Here is an 18931-nt window from a genome sequence, read left to right as displayed (position 1 = left end):
CTTTAATGTCCCACTTAGGGTTTGGAATTTTAATTCTCATCACCCATTTCAAGAGTTCATTTTTCATGGCTTTACAGGATACACTTGAAGACAACGGTTGCCTACAATCTGCGTGTTGAGTGGCGCAATGATTCCCGCTGGGTTAAGGCCAATTTGGGAAAGCGAGAATCATACCCTAGACCAACAAGCCGGCTGAGCGCGCGCCTTTCTTGGCATTCTCCTAGGCAGTATGGCTGCTATTGCCGCAAGATTTGCATTGTGTGTTTCAAAGCAAAATTTCTCGAAGGAATGTACTTCTAAAGAAATCAAGGGCTTCTCAGAGGCGCAAGGAACTTTGGATTCTTTTTGTTTCTGACATACGTGACAATTAAATGTTCTGAAAACTGCAGAAAATCAATTCCACATTCCAAATGCTGGCAGAGTTGCGAAATTAAGCGCAAAGAAACATTTCAGACTAACGCATGAAATAAATCTTAGCGGATCCTTGAAACTCATTGAGGTTTATTTCCAGCCCAAATCTGAAGGGGTACTCTTCTGAAACGGCGTTAGAATTCCTTTCGTCTTAACCGAAGCTTTAAGGCAAAACCCGTAAGGCTGCATTCTCTCAATCCTTCAGTTGAAAAGTGAATTTGTTTTATTTACACCTGACAAAAATTCAGTTCCAAATGGAAATTCTTTACTGCTTCCTTTCCTGGCCGCATACGAAAAGCTTTACTTCTTTCAAGAAATGATCACCAGCTGTTTCCTCATTGCTGAAAGTGCGGAAGCAGCTGACGGAGCGCCAGAAGAAGCAAACAACAACAACAGGTATATATCAGTTCGTTTCCATGTCTTAAATGGCTTAATGGTTGTGTTGGTCAGGTATTTTAGGGTGTTTAGGGTCAGCAAGTTCTCTTTTCTACCGACATGCAAGCCAAAATATTTCTGTAAGAAGCAGTGCAGATATTGACACGTACTGGTGAAAGAAACGCTGACGGCAACGGGATGAACATTTATCAGTTGCTGTATCTCGCTCCATTGCTTTGCCTAATCATCAAGTAGACTGGAACGATACGTGGAATGGTTATCATTGGAAACTATCTCTAAAACGTAACTTAAACACTCTCAGATATGAATCGCAAACGAAGCAAGTAAGACGGGCTTGTCCGGGATTTGAACCCGGGACCTCTCGCACCCAAAGCGAGAATCATACCCCTAGACCAACAAGCCGGCTGAGCGCGCGCCTTTTTGGCATTCTCCTAGGCAGTATGGCTGCTATTGCCGCAAGATTTGCATTGTGTGTTTCAAAGCAAAATTTCTCGAAGGAATGCACTTCTAAAGAAATCAAGGGCTTCTCAGAGGCGCAAGGAACTTTGGATTCTTTTTGTTTCTGACATACGTGACAATTAAATGTTCTGAAAACTGCAGAAAATCAATTCCACATTCCAAATGCTGGCAGAGTTGCGAAATTCAGCGCAAAGAAACATTTCAGACTAACGCATGAAATAAATCTTAGCGGATCCTTGAAACTCATTGAGGTTTATTTCCAGCCCAAATCTGAAGGGGTACTCTTCTGAAACGGCGTTAGAATTCCTTTCGTCTTAACCGAAGCTTTAAAGCAAATGCCCGGAAGGCTGCATTCTCTCAATCCTTCAGTTGAAAAGTGAATTTGTTTTATTTACACCTGACAAAAATTCAGTTCTAAATGGAAATTCTTTACTGCTTCCTTTCCTGGCCGCATACGAAAAGCTTTACTTCTTTCAAGAAATGATCACCAGCTGTTCCCTAATTGCTGAAAGTGCGGAAGCAGCTGAAGGAGCGGCAAGAAGAAGAAAACAACAACAATAGATATATATCAGTTCGTTTCCATGTCTTAAATGGCTTAATGGTTGTGTTGGTCAGGTATTTTAGGGTGTTTAGTGTCAGCAAGTTCTCTTTTCTACCGACATGCAAGCCAAAATATTTCTGTAAGAAGCAGTGCAGATATTGGCACGTACTGGTGAAAGGAACGCCGACGGCAGCGGGATGAACATTGATCAGTTGCTGTATCTCGTTCCATTGCTCTGCCTAATCATCAAGTAGACTGGAACGGTACGTGGAATGGTTAGCATTGGAAACTATCTCTAAAACGTAACTGAAACACTCTCAGATATGAATCGCAAACGAAGAAAGTAAGACGGGCTTGTCCGGGATTTGAACCGGACCTCACGCACCGGCGAGAATCATACCCCTAGACCAACAAGCCAACATCGAGCTGGGGGCCTGACCGGCAGTGTTTTAAAACTTAAGGTTCATACGGATGTTTTACCTCTGGAATTGGACCGCTGAAAGTAGAAATCAATTATCCCATCAGAGAATTGTCTTCCTTTGTGTGAAGCTTTACACTGCTTTCAGCAAAATCGCCAAAGTTTTCCTTCAAGTTCTAGGCAGCAGCGGCAAGAAGAACAGATGAAGCTATTTTCAATCATTCCAGGTAAGGAATCGTTTTGTGCCGTTTCACCAAGGAAAAGCGGTTCTTTAGGAAGAACCCTACCAGGAAAGGCAGCAATGGGAAGAGGAGCTCCTTTAAGGTTGTCGCTTTTGAACGGGTGCGTTTTCTTCTCAGCTGCATCTGGTAAGCGAGACGGGAGCAACGCCTTTCTTAAGCCATTCAGAAGCTTCATGGGGGGATTCCCACCATTTCCGGAAGAGGCAAACTGCAAAGGATCAAGCAAAGACGGGCTTGTCCGGGATTTGAACCCGGGACCTCTCGCACCCTAAGCGAGAATCATACCCCTAGACCAACAAGCCAGCACATGTGGAACACTTTTAATGTCCCACTTAGGGTTTGGAATTTTAATTCTCATCACCCATTTCAAGAGTTCATTTTTCATGGCTTTACAGGATACACTTGAAGACAACGGTTGCCTACAATCTGCGTGTTGAGTGGCGCAATGATTCCCGTTGGGTTAAGGCCAATTTGGGTAGTGGAAGCGCAAAACAGAGGCAAACTAAGGAGGGCTTGTCCGGGATTTGAACCGGGACCTCTCGCACCCAAAGCGAGAATCATCCCCTAGACCAACAAGCCGGCTGAGCGCGCGCCTTTTTGGCATTCTCCTAGGCAGTATGGCTGCTATTGCCGCAAGATTTGCATTGTGTGTTTCAAAGCAAAATTTCTCGAAGGAATGTACTTCTAAAGAAATCAAGGGCTTCTCAGAGGCGCAAGGAACTTTGGATTCTTTTGTTTCTGACATACGTGACAATTAAATGTTCTGAAAACTGCAGAAAATCAATTCCACATTCCAAATGCTGGCAGAGTTGCGAATTAAGCGCAAAGAAACATTTCAGACTAACGCATGAAATAAATCTTAGCGGATCCTTGAAACTCATTGAGGTTTATTTCCAGCCCAAATCTGAAGGGGTACTCTTCTGAAACGGCGTTAGAATTCCTTTCGTCTTAACCGAAGCTTTAAGGCAAAAACCCGGAAGGCTGCATTCTCTCAATCCTTCAGTTGAAAAGTGAATTTGTTTTATTTACACCTGACAAAAATTCAGTTCCAAATGGAAATTCTTTACTGCTTCCTTTCCTGGCCGCATACGAAAAGCTTTACTTCTTTCAAGAAATGATCACCAGCTGTTTCCTCATTGCTGAAAGTGCGGAAGCAGCTGACGGAGCGCCAGAAGAAGCAAACAACAACAACAGGTATATATCAGTTCGTTTCCATGTCTTAAATGGCTTAATGGTTGTGTTGGTCAGGTATTTTAGGGTGTTTAGGGTCAGCAAGTTCTCTTTTCTACCGACATGCAAGCCAAAATATTTCTGTAAGAAGCAGTGCAGATATTGACACGTACTGGTGAAAGAAACGCTGACGGCAACGGGATGAACATTTATCAGTTGCTGTATCTCGTTCCATTGCTTTGCCTAATCATCAAGTAGACTGGAACGATACGTGGAATGGTTATCATTGGAAACTATCTCTAAAACGTAACTTAAACACTCTCAGATATGAATCGCAAACGAAGCAAGTAAGACGGGCTTGTCCGGGATTTGAACCCGGGACCTCTCGCACCCAAAGCGAGAATCATACCCCTAGACCAACAAGCCGCTGAGCGCGCTTTTGGCATTCTCCTAGGCAGTATGGCTGCTATTGCCGCAAGATTTGCATTGTGTTTTTCAAAGCAAAATTTTCGAAGGAATGCACTTCTAAAGAAATCAAGGGCTTCTCAGAGGCGCAAGGAACTTTGGATTTTTTTGTTTCTGACATACGTGACAATTAAATGTTCTGAAAACTGCAGAAAATCAATTCCACATTCCAAATGCTGGCAGAGTTGCGAAATTCAGCGCAAAGAAACATTTCAGACTAACGCATGAAATAAATCTTAGATCCTTGAAACTCATTGAGGTTTATTTCCAGCCCAAATCTGAAGGGGTACTCTTCTGAAACGGCGTTAGAATTCCTTTCGTCTTAACCGAAGCTTTAAAGCAAATGCCCGGAAGGCTGCATTCTCTCAATCCTTCAGTTGAAAAGTGAATTTGTTTTATTTACACCTGACAAAAATTCAGTTCTAAATGGAAATTCTTTACTGCTTCCTTTCCTGGCCGCATACGAAAAGCTTTACTTCTTTCAAGAAATGATCACCAGCTGTTCCCTAATTGCTGAAAGTGCGGAAGCAGCTGAAGGAGCGGCAAGAAGAAGAAAACAACAACAATAGATATATATCAGTTCGTTTCCATGTCTTAAATGGCTTAATGGTTGTGTTGGTCAGGTATTTTAGGGTGTTTAGTGTCAGCAAGTTCTCTTTTCTACCGACATGCAAGCCAAAATATTTCTGTAAGAAGCAGTGCAGATATTGGCACGTACTGGTGAAAGGAACGCCGACGGCAGCGGGATGAACATTGATCAGTTGCTGTATCTCGTTCCATTGCTCTGCCTAATCATCAAGTAGACTGGAACGGTACGTGGAATGGTTAGCATTGGAAACTATCTCTAAAACGTAACTGAAACACTCTCAGATATGAATCGCAAACGAAGAAAGTAAGACGGGCTTGTCCGGGATTTGAACCCGGGACCTCACGCACCCGAAGCGAGAATCATACCCCTAGACCAACAAGCCAACATCGAGCTGCGGGGGGCCTGACCGGCAGTGTTTTAAAACTTAAGGTTCATACGGATGTTTTACCTCTGGAATTGGACCGCTGAAAGTAGAAATCAATTATCCCATCAGAGAATTGTCTTCCTTTGTGTGAAGCTTTACACTGCTTTCAGCAAAATCGCCAAAGTTTTCCTTCAAGTTCTAGGCAGCAGCGGCAAGAAGAACAGATGAAGCTATTTTCAATCATTCCAGGTAAGGAATCGTTTTGTGCCGTTTCACCAAGGAAAAGCGGTTCTTTAGGAAGAACCCTACCAGGAAAGGCAGCAATGGGAAGAGGAGCTCCTTTAAGGTTGTCGCTTTTGAACGGGTGCGTTTTCTTCTCAGCTGCATCTGGTAAGCGAGACGGGAGCAACGCCTTTCTTAAGCCATTCAGAAGCTTCATGGGGGGATTCCCACCATTTCCGGAAGAGGCAAACTGCAAAGGATCAAGCAAAGACGGGCTTGTCCGGGATTTGAACCCGGGACCTCTCGCACCCTAAGCGAGAATCATACCCCTAGACCAACAAGCCAGCACATGTGGAACACTTTTAATGTCCCACTTAGGGTTTGGAATTTTAATTCTCATCACCCATTTCAAGAGTTCATTTTTCATGGCTTTACAGGATACACTTGAAGACAACGGTTGCCTACAATCTGCGTGTTGAGTGGCGCAATGATTCCCGTTGGGTTAAGGCCAATTTGGGTAGTGGAAGCGCAAAACAGAGGCAAACTATTATAGGTCGACAACCGTTTTGCATGTCGCAGACTTTGCCCGTAATGCAAAGAACGCAACCGAGTTGAAGCACTAGGACAAGAGTTAACGTGGGTAAATGAAGGAGGGCTTGTCCGGGATTTGAACCCGGGACCTCTCGCACCCAAAGCGAGAATCATACCCTAGACCAACAAGCCGGCTGAGCGCGCCTTTTTGGCATTCTCCTAGGCAGTATGGCTGCTATTGCCGCAAGATTTGCATTGTGTGTTTCAAAGCAAAATTTCTCGAAGGAATGTACTTCTAAAGAAATCAAGGGCTTCTCAGAGGCGCAAGGAACTTTGGATTCTTTTTGTTTCTGACATACGTGACAATTAAATGTTCTGAAAACTGCAGAAAATCAATTCCACATTCCAAATGCTGGCAGAGTTGCGAAATTAAGCGCAAAGAAACATTTCAGACTAACGCATGAAATAAATCTTAGCGGATCCTTGAAACTCATTGAGGTTTATTTCCAGCCCAAATCTGAAGGGGTACTCTTCTGAAACGGCGTTAGAATTCCTTTCGTCTTAACCGAAGCTTTAAGGCAAAACCCGAAGGCTGCATTCTCTCAATCCTTCAGTTGAAAAGTGAATTTGTTTTATTTACACCTGACAAAAATTCAGTTCCAAATGGAAATTCTTTACTGCTTCCTTTCCTGGCCGCATACGAAAAGCTTTACTTCTTTCAAGAAATGATCACCAGCTGTTTCCTCATTGCTGAAAGTGCGGAGGCAGCTGACGGGGCCGCCAGAAGAAGCAAACAACAACAACAGGTATATATCAGTTCGTTTCCATGTCTTAAATGGCTTAATGGTTGTGTTGGTCAGGTATTTTAGGGTGTTTAGGGTCAGCAAGTTCTCTTTTCTACCGACATGCAAGCCAAAATATTTCTGTAAGAAGCAGTGCAGATATTGACACGGACTGGTGAAAGAAACGCTGACGGCAACGGGATGAACATTTATCAGTTGCTGTATCTCGTTCCATTGCTTTGCCTAATCATCAAGTAGACTGGAACGATACGGAATGGTTATCATTGGAAACTATCTCTAAAACGTAACTTAAACACTCTCAGATATGAATCGCAAACGAAGCAAGTAAGACGGGCTTGTCCGGGATTTGAACCCGGGACCTCTCGCACCCAAAGCGAGAATCATACCCCTAGACCAACAAGCCGGCTGAGCGCGCTTTTGGCATTCTCCTAGGCAGTTTGGCTGCTATTGCCGCAAGATTTGCATTGTGTGTTTCTAAGCAAAATTTTCGAAGGAATGCACTTCTAAAGAAATCAAGGGCTTCTCAGAGGCGCAAGGAACTTTGGATTCTTTTTGTTTCTGACATACGTGACAATTAAATGTTCTGAAAACTGCAGAAAATCAATTCCACATTCCAAATGCTGGCAGAGTTGCGAAATTAAGCGCAAAGAAACATTTCAGACTAACGCATGAAATAAATCTTAGCGGATCCTTGAAACTCATTGAGGTTTATTTGCCCAAATCTGAAGGGGTACTCTTCTGAAACGGCGTTAGAATTCCTTTCGTCTTAACCGAAGCTTTAAGGCAAAAACCCGGAAGGCTGCATTCTCTCAATCCTTCAGTTGAAAAGTGAATTTGTTTTATTTACACCTGACAAAAATTCAGTTCCAAATGGAAATTCTTTACTGCTTCCTTTCCTGGCCGCATACGAAAAGCTTTACTTCTTTCAAGAAATGATCACCAGCTGTTTCCTCATTGCTGAAAGTGCGGAAGCAGCTGACGGAGCGCCAGAAGAAGCAAACAACAACAACAGGTATATATCAGTTCGTTTCCATGTCTTAAATGGCTTAATGGTTGTGTTGGTCAGGTATTTTAGGGTGTTTAGGGTCAGCAAGTTCTCTTTTCTACCGACATGCAAGCCAAAATATTTCTGTAAGAAGCAGTGCAGATATTGACACGTACTGGTGAAAGAAACGCCGACGGCAACGGGATGAACATTTATCAGTTGCTGTATCTCGTTCCATTGCTTTGCCTAATCATCAAGTAGACTGGAACGATACGTGGAATGGTTATCATTGGAAACTATCTCTAAAACGTAACTTAAACACTCTCAGATATGAATCGCAAACGAAGCAAGTAAGACGGGCTTGTCCGGGATTTGAACCCGGGACCTCTCGCACCCAAAGCGAGAATCATACCCCTAGACCAACAAGCCGCTGAGCGCCTTTTTGGCATTCTCCTAGGCAGTATGGCTGCTATTGCCGCAAGATTTGCATTGTGTGTTTCAAAGCAAAATTTCTCGAAGGAATGCACTTCTAAAGAAATCAAGGGCTTCTCAGAGGCGCAAGGAACTTTGGGTTCTTTTTGTTTCTGACATACGTGACAATTAAATGTTCTGAAAACTGTAGAAAATCAATTCCACATTCCAAATGCTGGCAGAGTTGAGAAATTCAGCGCAAAGAAACATTTCACACTAACGCATAAAATCAATCTTCACGGATCCTTGAAACTCATTGAGGTTTATTTCCAGCCCAAATCTGAAGGGGTACTCTTCTGAAACGGCGTTAGAATTCCTTTCGTCTTAACCGAAGCTTTAAAGCAAATGCCCGGAAGGCTGCATTCTCTCAATCCTTCAGTTGAAAAGTGAATTTGTTTTATTTACACCTGACAAAAATTCAGTTCTAAATGGAAATTCTTTACTGCTTCCTTTCCTGGCCGCATACGAAAAGCTTTACTTCTTTCAAGAAATGATCACCAGCTGTTCCCTAATTGCTGAAAGTGCGGAAGCAGCTGAAGGAGCGGCAAGAAGAAGAAAACAACAACAATAGATATATATCAGTTCGTTTCCATGTCTTAAATGGCTTAATGGTTGTGTTGGTCAGGTATTTTAGGGTGTTTAGTGTCAGCAAGTTCTCTTTTCTACCGACATGCAAGCCAAAATATTTCTGTAAGAAGCAGTGCAGATATTGGCACGTACTGGTGAAAGGAACGCCGACGGCAGCGGGATGAACATTGATCAGTTGCTGTATCTCGTTCCATTGCTCTGCCTAATCATCAAGTAGACTGGAACGGTACGTGGAATGGTTAGCATTGGAAACTATCTCTAAAACGTAACTGAAACACTCTCAGATATGAATCGCAAACGAAGAAAGTAAGACGGGCTTGTCCGGGATTTGAACCCGGGACCTCACGCACCGGCGAGAATCATACCCCTAGACCAACAAGCCAACATCGAGCTGCGGGGCCTGACCGGCAGTGTTTTAAAACTTAAGGTTCGACGGATGTTTTACCTCTGGAATTGGACCGCTGAAAGTAGAAATCAATTATCCCATCAGAGAATTGTCTTCCTTTGTGTGAAGCTTTACACTGCTTTCAGCAAAATCGCCAAAGTTTTCCTTCAAGTTCTAGGCAGCAGCGGCAAGAAGAACAGATGAAGCTATTTTCAATCATTCCAGGTAAGGAATCGTTTTGTGCCGTTTCACCAAGGAAAAGCGGTTCTTTAGGAAGAACCCTACCAGGAAAGGCAGCAATGGGAAGAGGAGCTCCTTTAAGGTTGTCGCTTTTGAACGGGTGCGTTTTCTTCTCAGCTGCATCTGGTAAGCGAGACGGGAGCAACGCCTTTCTTAAGCCATTCAGAAGCTTCATGGGGGGATTCCCACCATTTCCGGAAGAGGCAAACTGCAAAGGATCAAGCAAAGACGGGCTTGTCCGGGATTTGAACCCGGGACCTCTCGCACCCTAAGCGAGAATCATACCCCTAGACCAACAAGCCAGCACATGTGGAACACTTTTAATGTCCCACTTAGGGTTTGGAATTTTAATTCTCATCACCCATTTCAAGAGTTCATTTTTCATGGCTTTACAGGATACACTTGAAGACAACGGTTGCCTACAATCTGCGTGTTGAGTGGCGCAATGATTCCCGTTGGGTTAAGGCCAATTTGGGTAGTGGAAGCGCAAAACAGAGGCAAACTATTATAGGTCGACAACCGCTTTGCATGTCGCTCAGACTTTGCCCGTAATGCAAAGAACGCAACCGAGTTGAAGCACTAGGACAAGAGTTAACGTGGGTAAATGAAGGAGGGCTTGTCCGGGATTTGAACCGGACCTCTCGCACCCAAAGCGAGAATCATACCCCTAGACCAACAAGCTGCTGCGCGCGCTTTCTTGGCATTCTCCTAGGCAGTATGGCTGCTATTGCCGCAAGATTTGCATTGTGTGTTTCAAAGCAAAATTTCTCGAAGGAATGTACTTCTAAAGAAATCAAGGGCTTCTCAGAGGCGCAAGGAACTTTGGATTCTTTTGTTTCTGACATACGTGACAATTAAATGTTCTGAAAACTGCAGAAAATCAATTCCACATTCCAAATGCTGGCAGAGTTGCGAAATTAAGCGCAAAGAAACATTTCAGACTAACGCATGAAATAAATCTTAGCGGATCCTTGAAACTCATTGAGGTTTATTTCCAGCCCAAATCTGAAGGGGTACTCTTCTGAAACGGCGTTAGAATTCCTTTCGTCTTAACCGAAGCTTTAAGGCAAAAACCCGGAAGGCTGCATTCTCTCAATCCTTCAGTTGAAAAGTGAATTTGTTTTATTTACACCTGACAAAAATTCAGTTCCAAATGGAAATTCTTTACTGCTTCCTTTCCTGGCCGCATACGAAAAGCTTTACTTCTTTCAAGAAATGATCACCAGCTGTTTCCTCATTGCTGAAAGTGCGGAAGCAGCTGACGGAGCGCCAGAAGAAGCAAACAACAACAACAGGTATATATCAGTTCGTTTCCATGTCTTAAATGGCTTAATGGTTGTGTTGGTCAGGTATTTTAGGGTGTTTAGGGTCAGCAAGTTCTCTTTTCTACCGACATGCAAGCCAAAATATTTCTGTAAGAAGCAGTGCAGATATTGACACGTACTGGTGAAAGAAACGCTGACGGCAACGGGATGAACATTTATCAGTTGCTGTATCTCGTTCCATTGCTTTGCCTAATCATCAAGTAGACTGGAACGATACGTGGAATGGTTATCATTGGAAACTATCTCTAAAACGTAACTTAAACACTCTCAGATATGAATCGCAAACGAAGCAAGTAAGACGGGCTTGTCCGGGATTTGAACCCGGGACCTCTCGCACCCAAAGCGAGAATCATACCCCTAGACCAACAAGCCGGCTGAGCGCGTGCCTTTTTGGCATTCTCCTAGGCAGTATGGCTGCTATTGCCGCAAGATTTGCATTGTGTGTTTCAAAGCAAAATTTTCGAAGGAATGCACTTCTAAAGAAATCAAGGGCTTCTCAGAGGCGCAAGGAACTTTGGATTCTTTTGTTTCTGACATACGTGACAATTAAATGTTCTGAAAACTGCAGAAAATCAATTCCACATTCCAAATGCTGGCAGAGTTGCGAAATTAAGCGCAAAGAAACATTTCAGACTAACGCATGAAATAAATCTTAGCGGATCCTTGAAACTCATTGAGGTTTATTTCCAGCCCAAATCTGAAGGGGTACTCTTCTGAAACGGCGTTAGAATTCCTTTCGTCTTAACCGAAGCTTTAAAGCAAATGCCCGGAAGGCTGCATTCTCTCAATCCTTCAGTTGAAAAGTGAATTTGTTTTATTTACACCTGACAAAAATTCAGTTCTAAATGGAAATTCTTTACTGCTTCCTTTCCTGGCCGCATACGAAAAGCTTTACTTCTTTCAAGAAATGATCACCAGCTGTTCCCTAATTGCTGAAAGTGCGGAAGCAGCTGAAGGAGCGGCAAGAAGAAGAAAACAACAACAATAGATATATATCAGTTCGTTTCCATGTCTTAAATGGCTTAATGGTTGTGTTGGTCAGGTATTTTAGGGTGTTTAGTGTCAGCAAGTTCTCTTTTCTACCGACATGCAAGCCAAAATATTTCTGTAAGAAGCAGTGCAGATATTGGCACGTACTGGTGAAAGGAACGCCGACGGCAGCGGGATGAACATTGATCAGTTGCTGTATCTCGTTCCATTGCTTTGCCTATTGCTCTGCCTAATCATCAAGTAGACTGGAACGTACGTGGAATGGTTAGCATTGGAAACTATCTCTAAAACGTAACTGAAACACTCTCAGATATGAATCGCAAAGGATCAAGTAAAGACGGGCTTGTCCGGGATTTGAACCGGACCTCTCGCACCCGAAGCAAGAATCATCCCCCTAGACCAACAAGCCAACATCGAGCTGCGGGGGGCCTGACCGGCAGTGTTTTAAAACTTAAGGTTCGTACGGATGTTTTACCTCTGGAATTGGACCGCTGAAAGTAGAAATCAATTATCCCATCAGAGAATTGTCTTCCTTTGTGTGAAGCTTTACACTGCTTTCAGCAAAATCGCCAAAGTTTTCCTTCAAGTTCTAGGCAGCAGCGGCAAGAAGAACAGATGAAGCTATTTTCAATCATTCCAGGTAAGGAATCGTTTTGTGCCGTTTCACCAAGGAAAAGCGGTTCTTTAGGAAGAACCCTACCAGGAAAGGCAGCAATGGGAAGAGGAGCTCCTTTAAGGTTGTCGCTTTTGAACGGGTGCGTTTTCTTCTCAGCTGCATCTGGTAAGCGAGACGGGAGCAACGCCTTTCTTAAGCCATTCAGAAGCTTCATGGGGGGATTCCCACCATTTCCGGAAGAGGCAAACTGCAAAGGATCAAGCAAAGACGGGCTTGTCCGGGATTTGAACCCGGGACCTCTCGCACCCTAAGCGAGAATCATACCCCTAGACCAACAAGCCAGCACATGTGGAACACTTTTAATGTCCCACTTAGGGTTTGGAATTTTAATTCTCATCACCCATTTCAAGAGTTCATTTTTCATGGCTTTACAGGATACACTTGAAGACAACGGTTGCCTACAATCTGCGTGTTGAGTGGCGCAATGATTCCCGTTGGGTTAAGGCCAATTTGGGTAGTGGAAGCGCAAAACAGAGGCAAACTATTATAGGTCGACAACCGCTTTGCATGTCGCTCAGACTTTGCCCGTAATGCAAAGAACGCAACCGAGTTGAAGCACTAGGACAAGAGTTAACGTGGGTAAATGAAGGAGGGCTTGTCCGGGATTTGAACCCGGGACCTCTCGCACCCAAAGCGAGAATCATACCCCTAGACCAACAAGCCGGCTGAGCGCCGCTTTCTTGGCATTCTCCTAGGCAGTATGGCTGCTATTGCCGCAAGATTTGCATTGTGTGTTTCAAAGCAAAATTTCTCGAAGGAATGTACTTCTAAAGAAATCAAGGGCTTCTCAGAGGCGCAAGGAACTTTGGATTCTTTTGTTTCTGACATACGTGACAATTAAATGTTCTGAAAACTGCAGAAAATCAATTCCACATTCCAAATGCTGGCAGAGTTGCGAAATTAAGCGCAAAGAAACATTTCAGACTAACGCATGAAATAAATCTTAGCGGATCCTTGAAACTCATTGAGGTTTATTTCCAGCCCAAATCTGAAGGGGTACTCTTCTGAAACGGCGTTAGAATTCCTTTCGCCTTAACAAGCTTTAAGGCAAAAACCCGGAAGGCTGCATTCTCTCAATCCTTCAGTTGAAAAGTGAATTTGTTTTATTTACACCTGACAAAAATTCAGTTCCAAATGGAAATTCTTTACTGCTTCCTTTCCTGGCCGCATACGAAAAGCTTTACTTCTTTCAAGAAATGATCACCAGCTGTTTCCTCATTGCTGAAAGTGCGGAAGCAGCTGACGGAGCGGCCAGAAGAAGCAAACAACAACAACAGGTATATATCAGTTCGTTTCCATGTCTTAAATGGCTTAATGGTTGTGTTGGTCAGGTATTTTAGGGTGTTTAGGGTCAGCAAGTTCTCTTTTCTACCGACATGCAAGCCAAAATATTTCTGTAAGAAGCAGTGCAGATATTGACACGCACTGGTGAAAGAAACGCTGACGGCAACGGGATGAACATTTATCAGTTGCTGTATCTCGTTCCATTGCTTTGCCTAATCATCAAGTAGACTGGAACGATACGTGGAATGGTTATCATTGGAAACTATCTCTAAAACGTAACTTAAACACTCTCAGATATGAATCGCAAACGAAGCAAGTAAGACGGGCTTGTCCGGGATTTGAACCCGGGACCTCTCGCACCCAAAGCGAGAATCATACCCCTAGACCAACAAGCCGGCTGAGCGCGCGCTTTTTGGCATTCTCCTAGGCAGTATGGCTGCTATTGCCGCAAGATTTGCATTGTGTGTTTCAAAGCAAAATTTCTCGAAGGAATGCACTTCTAAAGAAATCAAGGGCTTCTCAGAGGCGCAAGGAACTTTGGATTCTTTTGTTTCTGACATACGTGACAATTAAATGTTCTGAAAACTGCAGAAAATCAATTCCACATTCCAAATGCTGGCAGAGTTGCGAAATTAAGCGCAAAGAAACATTTCAGACTAACGCATGAAATAAATCTTAGCGGATCCTTGAAACTCATTGAGGTTTATTTCCAGCCCAAATCTGAAGGGGTACTCTTCTGAAACGGCGTTAGAATTCCTTTCGTCTTAACCGAAGCTTTAAGGCAAAAACCCGGAAGGCTGCATTCTCTCAATCCTTCAGTTGAAAAGTGAATTTGTTTTATTTACACCTGACAAAAATTCAGTTCCAAATGGAAATTCTTTACTGCTTCCTTTCCTGGCCGCATACGAAAAGCTTTACTTCTTTCAAGAAATGATCACCAGCTGTTTCCTCATTGCTGAAAGTGCGGAAGCAGCTGACGGAGCGCCAGAAGAAGCAAACAACAACAACAGGTATATATCAGTTCGTTTCCATGTCTTAAATGGCTTAATGGTTGTGTTGGTCAGGTATTTTAGGGTGTTTAGGGTCAGCAAGTTCTCTTTTCTACCGACATGCAAGCCAAAATATTTCTGTAAGAAGCAGTGCAGATATTGACACGTACTGGTGAAAGAAACGCCGACGGCAACGGGATGAACATTTATCAGTTGCTGTATCTCGTTCCATTGCTTTGCCTAATCATCAAGTAGACTGGAACGATACGTGGAATGGTTATCATTGGAAACTATCTCTAAAACGTAACTTAAACACTCTCAGATATGAATCGCAAACGAAGCAAGTAAGACGGGCTTGTCCGGGATTTGAACCCGGGACCTCTCGCACCCAAAGCGAGAATCATACCCCTAGACCAACAAGCCGGCTGAGCGCGCGCCTTTTTGGCATTCTCCTAGGCAGTATGGCTGCTATTGCCGCAAGATTTGCATTGTGTGTTTCAAAGCAAAATTTCTCGAAGGAATGCACTTCTAAAGAAATCAAGGGCTTCTCAGAGGCGCAAGGAACTTTGGGTTCTTTTGTTTCTGACATACGTGACAATTAAATGTTCTGAAAACTGTAGAAAATCAATTCCACATTCCAAATGCTGGCAGAGTTGCGAAATTCAGCGCAAAGAAACATTTCACACTAACGCATGAAATAAATCTTAGCGGATCCTTGAAACTCATTGAGGTTTATTTCCAGCCCAAATCTGAAGGGGTACTCTTCTGAAACGGCGTTAGAATTCCTTTCGTCTTAACCGAAGCTTTAAAGCAAATGCCCGGAAGGCTGCATTCTCTCAATCCTTCAGTTGAAAAGTGAATTTGTTTTATTTACACCTGACAAAAATTCAGTTCTAAATGGAAATTCTTTACTGCTTCCTTTCCTGGCCGCATACGAAAAGCTTTACTTCTTTCAAGAAATGATCACCAGCTGTTCCCTAATTGCTGAAAGTGCGGAAGCAGCTGAAGGAGCGGCAAGAAGAAGAAAACAACAACAATAGATATATATCAGTTCGTTTCCATGTCTTAAATGGCTTAATGGTTGTGTTGGTCAGGTATTTTAGGGTGTTTAGTGTCAGCAAGTTCTCTTTTCTACCGACATGCAAGCCAAAATATTTCTGTAAGAAGCAGTGCAGATATTGGCACGCACTGGTGAAAGGAACGCCGACGGCAGCGGGATGAACATTGATCAGTTGCTGTATCTCGTTCCATTGCTCTGCCTAATCATCAAGTAGACTGGAACGGTACGTGGAATGGTTAGCATTGGAAACTATCTCTAAAACGTAACTGAAACACTCTCAGATATGAATCGCAAACGAAGAAAGTAAGACGGGCTTGTCCGGGATTTGAACCCGGGACCTCACGCACCGGCGAGAATCATACCCCTAGACCAACAAGCCAACATCGAGCTGGGGGCCTGACCGCAGTGTTTTAAAACTTAAGGTTCAGACGGATGTTTTACCTCTGGAATTGGACCGCTGAAAGTAGAAATCAATTATCCCATCAGAGAATTGTCTTCCTTTGTGTGAAGCTTTACACTGCTTTCAGCAAAATCGCCAAAGTTTTCCTTCAAGTTCTAGGCAGCAGCGGCAAGAAGAACAGATGAAGCTATTTTCAATCATTCCAGGTAAGGAATCGCTTTTGTGCCGTTTCACCAAGGAAAAGCGGTTCTTTAGGAAGAACCCTACCAGGAAAGGCAGCAATGGGAAGAGGAGCTCCTTTAAGGTTGTCGCTTTTGAACGGGTGCGTTTTCTTCTCAGCTGCATCTGGTAAGCGAGACGTTGCTCTTTCTTAAGCCATTCAGAAGCTTCATGGGGGGATTCCCACCATTTCCGGAAGAGGCAAACTGCAAAGGATCAAGCAAAGACGGGCTTGTCCGGGATTTGAACCCGGACCTCTCGCACCCTAAGCGAGAATCATACCCTAGACCAACAAGCCAGCACATGTGGAACACTTTTAATGTCCCACTTAGGGTTTGGAATTTTAATTCTCATCACCCATTTCAAGAGTTCATTTTTCATGGCTTTACAGGATACACTTGAAGACAACGGTTGCCTACAATCTGCGTGTTGAGTGGCGCAATGATTCCCGTTGGGTTAAGGCCAATTTGGGTAGTGGAAGCGCAAAACAGAGGCAAACTATTATAGGTCGACAACCGTTTGCATGTCGCTCAGACTTTGCCCGGTAATGCAAAGAACGCAACCGAGTTGAAGCACTAGGACAAGAGTTAACGTGGGTAAATGAAGGAGGGCTTGTCCGGGATTTGAACCCGGGACCTCTCGCACCCAAAGCGAGAATCATACCCCTAGACCAACAAGCCAGCTGAGCGCGCGCCTTCTTGGCATTCTCCTAGGCAGTATGGCTGCTATTGCCGCAAGATTTGCATTGTGTGTTTCAAAGCAAAATTTCTCGAAGGAATGTACTTCTAAAGAAATCAAGGGCTTCTCAGAGGCGCAAGGAACTTTGGATTCTTTTGTTTCTGACATACGTGACAATTAAATGTTCTGAAAACTGCAGAAAATCAATTCCACATTCCAAATGCTGGCAGAGTTGCGAAATTAAGCGCAAAGAAACATTTCAGACTAACGCATGAAATAAATCTTAGCGGATCCTTGAAACTCATTGAGGTTTATTTCCAGCCCAAATCTGAAGGGGTACTCTTCTGAAACGGCGTTAGAATTCCTTTCGCCTTAACCGAAGCTTTAAGGCAAAGCCCGAAGGCTGCATTCTCTCAATCCTTCAGTTGAAAAGTGAATTTGTTTTATTTACACCTGACAAAAATTCAGTTCCAAATGGAAATTCTTTACTGCTTCCTTTCCTGGCCGCATACGAAAAGCTTTACTTCTTTCAAGAATGATCACCAGCTGTTTCCTCATTGCTGAAAGTGCGGAAGCAGCTGACGGAGCGCCAGAAGAAGCAAACAACAACAACAGGTATATATCAGTTCGTTTCCATGTCTTAAATGGCTTAATGGTTGTGTTGGTCAGGTATTTTAGGGTGTTTAGGGTCAGCAAGTTCTCTTTTCTACCGACATGCAAGCCAAAATATTTCTGTAAGAAGCAGTGCAGATATTGACACGTACTGGTGAAAGAAACGCTGACGGCAACGGGATGAACATTTATCAGTTGCTGTATCTCGTTCCATTGCTTTGCCTAATCATCAAGTAGACTGGAACGATACGTGGAATGGTTATCATTGGAAACTATCTCTAAAACGTAACTTAAACACTCTCAGATATGAATCGCAAACGAGCAAGTAAGACGGGCTTGTCCGGGATTTGAACCGGACCTCTCGCACCCAAAGCGAGAATCATACCCCTAGACCAACAAGCCGGCTGAGCGTGGCCTTTTTGGCATTCTCCTAGGCAGTATGGCTGCTATTGCCGCAAGATTTGCATTGTGTGTTTCAAAGCAAAATTTTCGAAGGAATGCACTTCTAAAGAAATCAAGGGCTTCTCAGAGGCGCAAGGAACTTTGGATTCTTTTTGTTTCTGACATACGTGACAATTAAATGTTCTGAAAACTGCAGAAAATCAATTCCACATTCCAAATGCTGGCAGAGTTGCGAAATTAAGCGCAAAGAAACATTTCAGACTAACGCATGAAATAAATCTTAGCGGATCCTTGAAACTCATTGAGGTTTATTTCCAGCCCAAATCTGAAGGGGTACTCTTCTGAAACGGCGTTAGAATTCCTTTCGTCTTAACCGAAGCTTTAAGGCAAAAACCCGGAAGGCTGCATTCTCTCAATCCTTCAGTTGAAAAGTGAATTTGTTTTATTTACACCTGACAAAAATTCAGTTCCAAATGGAAATTCTTTACTGCTTCCTTTCCTGGCCGCATACCTAAAAGCTTTACTTCTTTCAAGAAATGATCACCAGCTGTTTCCTCATTGCTGAAAGTGCGGAAGCAGCTGACGGAGCGCCAGAAGAAGCAAACAACAACAACAGGTATATATCAGTTCGTTTCCATGTCTTAAATGGCTTAATGGTTGTGTTGGTCAGGTATTTTAGGGTGTTTAGGGTCAGCAAGTTCTCTTTTCTACCGACATGCAAGCCAAAATATTTCTGTAAGAAGCAGTGCAGATATTGACACGTACTGGTGAAAGAAACGCCGACGGCAACGGGATGAACATTTATCAGTTGCTGTATCTCGTTCCATTGCTTTGCCTAATCATCAAGTAGACTGGAACGATACGTGGAATGGTTAGCATTGGAAACTATCTCTAAAACGTAACTTAAACACTCTCAGATATGAATCGCAAACGAAGCAAGTAAGACGGGCTTGTCCGGGATTTGAACCGGACCTCTCGCACCCAAAGCGAGAATCATACCCCTAGACCAACAAGCC

General features: G+C 43.5%; 16 non-coding genes across 16 annotated transcripts; all 16 read right to left on the bottom strand.

Annotated features, from left to right (window-relative positions):
* Positions 1–1137: 1137 nt before the first annotated feature.
* Positions 1138–1209, bottom strand: trnap-ugg. Its single transcript has one exon. It is a non-coding gene; the product is annotated as a tRNA-Pro (tRNA).
* A 1488-nt stretch (positions 1210–2697) lies between these two features.
* Positions 2698–2769, bottom strand: trnap-agg. Its single transcript has one exon. It is a non-coding gene; the product is annotated as a tRNA-Pro (tRNA).
* A 1222-nt stretch (positions 2770–3991) lies between these two features.
* Positions 3992–4063, bottom strand: trnap-ugg. The gene has a single exon. It is a non-coding gene; the product is annotated as a tRNA-Pro (tRNA).
* Positions 4064–5001: 938 nt separating this feature from the next.
* trnap-cgg lies at positions 5002–5073 on the bottom strand. Its single transcript has one exon. It is a non-coding gene; the product is annotated as a tRNA-Pro (tRNA).
* Positions 5074–5549: 476 nt separating this feature from the next.
* Positions 5550–5621, bottom strand: trnap-agg. The gene has a single exon. It is a non-coding gene; the product is annotated as a tRNA-Pro (tRNA).
* A 308-nt stretch (positions 5622–5929) lies between these two features.
* trnap-ugg lies at positions 5930–6000 on the bottom strand. Its single transcript has one exon. It is a non-coding gene; the product is annotated as a tRNA-Pro (tRNA).
* A 942-nt stretch (positions 6001–6942) lies between these two features.
* On the bottom strand, positions 6943–7014 carry trnap-ugg. Its single transcript has one exon. It is a non-coding gene; the product is annotated as a tRNA-Pro (tRNA).
* Positions 7015–7953: 939 nt separating this feature from the next.
* trnap-ugg lies at positions 7954–8025 on the bottom strand. The gene has a single exon. It is a non-coding gene; the product is annotated as a tRNA-Pro (tRNA).
* A 1485-nt stretch (positions 8026–9510) lies between these two features.
* trnap-agg lies at positions 9511–9582 on the bottom strand. Its single transcript has one exon. It is a non-coding gene; the product is annotated as a tRNA-Pro (tRNA).
* Positions 9583–10905: 1323 nt separating this feature from the next.
* trnap-ugg lies at positions 10906–10977 on the bottom strand. The gene has a single exon. It is a non-coding gene; the product is annotated as a tRNA-Pro (tRNA).
* A 1503-nt stretch (positions 10978–12480) lies between these two features.
* trnap-agg lies at positions 12481–12552 on the bottom strand. The gene has a single exon. It is a non-coding gene; the product is annotated as a tRNA-Pro (tRNA).
* A 310-nt stretch (positions 12553–12862) lies between these two features.
* On the bottom strand, positions 12863–12934 carry trnap-ugg. The gene has a single exon. It is a non-coding gene; the product is annotated as a tRNA-Pro (tRNA).
* A 944-nt stretch (positions 12935–13878) lies between these two features.
* Positions 13879–13950, bottom strand: trnap-ugg. Its single transcript has one exon. It is a non-coding gene; the product is annotated as a tRNA-Pro (tRNA).
* A 945-nt stretch (positions 13951–14895) lies between these two features.
* trnap-ugg lies at positions 14896–14967 on the bottom strand. The gene has a single exon. It is a non-coding gene; the product is annotated as a tRNA-Pro (tRNA).
* Positions 14968–16451: 1484 nt separating this feature from the next.
* Positions 16452–16521, bottom strand: trnap-agg. Its single transcript has one exon. It is a non-coding gene; the product is annotated as a tRNA-Pro (tRNA).
* A 310-nt stretch (positions 16522–16831) lies between these two features.
* trnap-ugg lies at positions 16832–16903 on the bottom strand. Its single transcript has one exon. It is a non-coding gene; the product is annotated as a tRNA-Pro (tRNA).
* Positions 16904–18931: the final 2028 nt, after the last annotated feature.

Source organism: Polypterus senegalus, unplaced genomic scaffold, assembly GCF_016835505.1.
Source record: "Polypterus senegalus isolate Bchr_013 unplaced genomic scaffold, ASM1683550v1 scaffold_3544, whole genome shotgun sequence".
In the NCBI taxonomy this organism is placed as follows: Eukaryota; Metazoa; Chordata; class Cladistia; order Polypteriformes; family Polypteridae; genus Polypterus; species Polypterus senegalus.
This window is presented reverse-complemented; position numbering and strand designations above follow the sequence as displayed.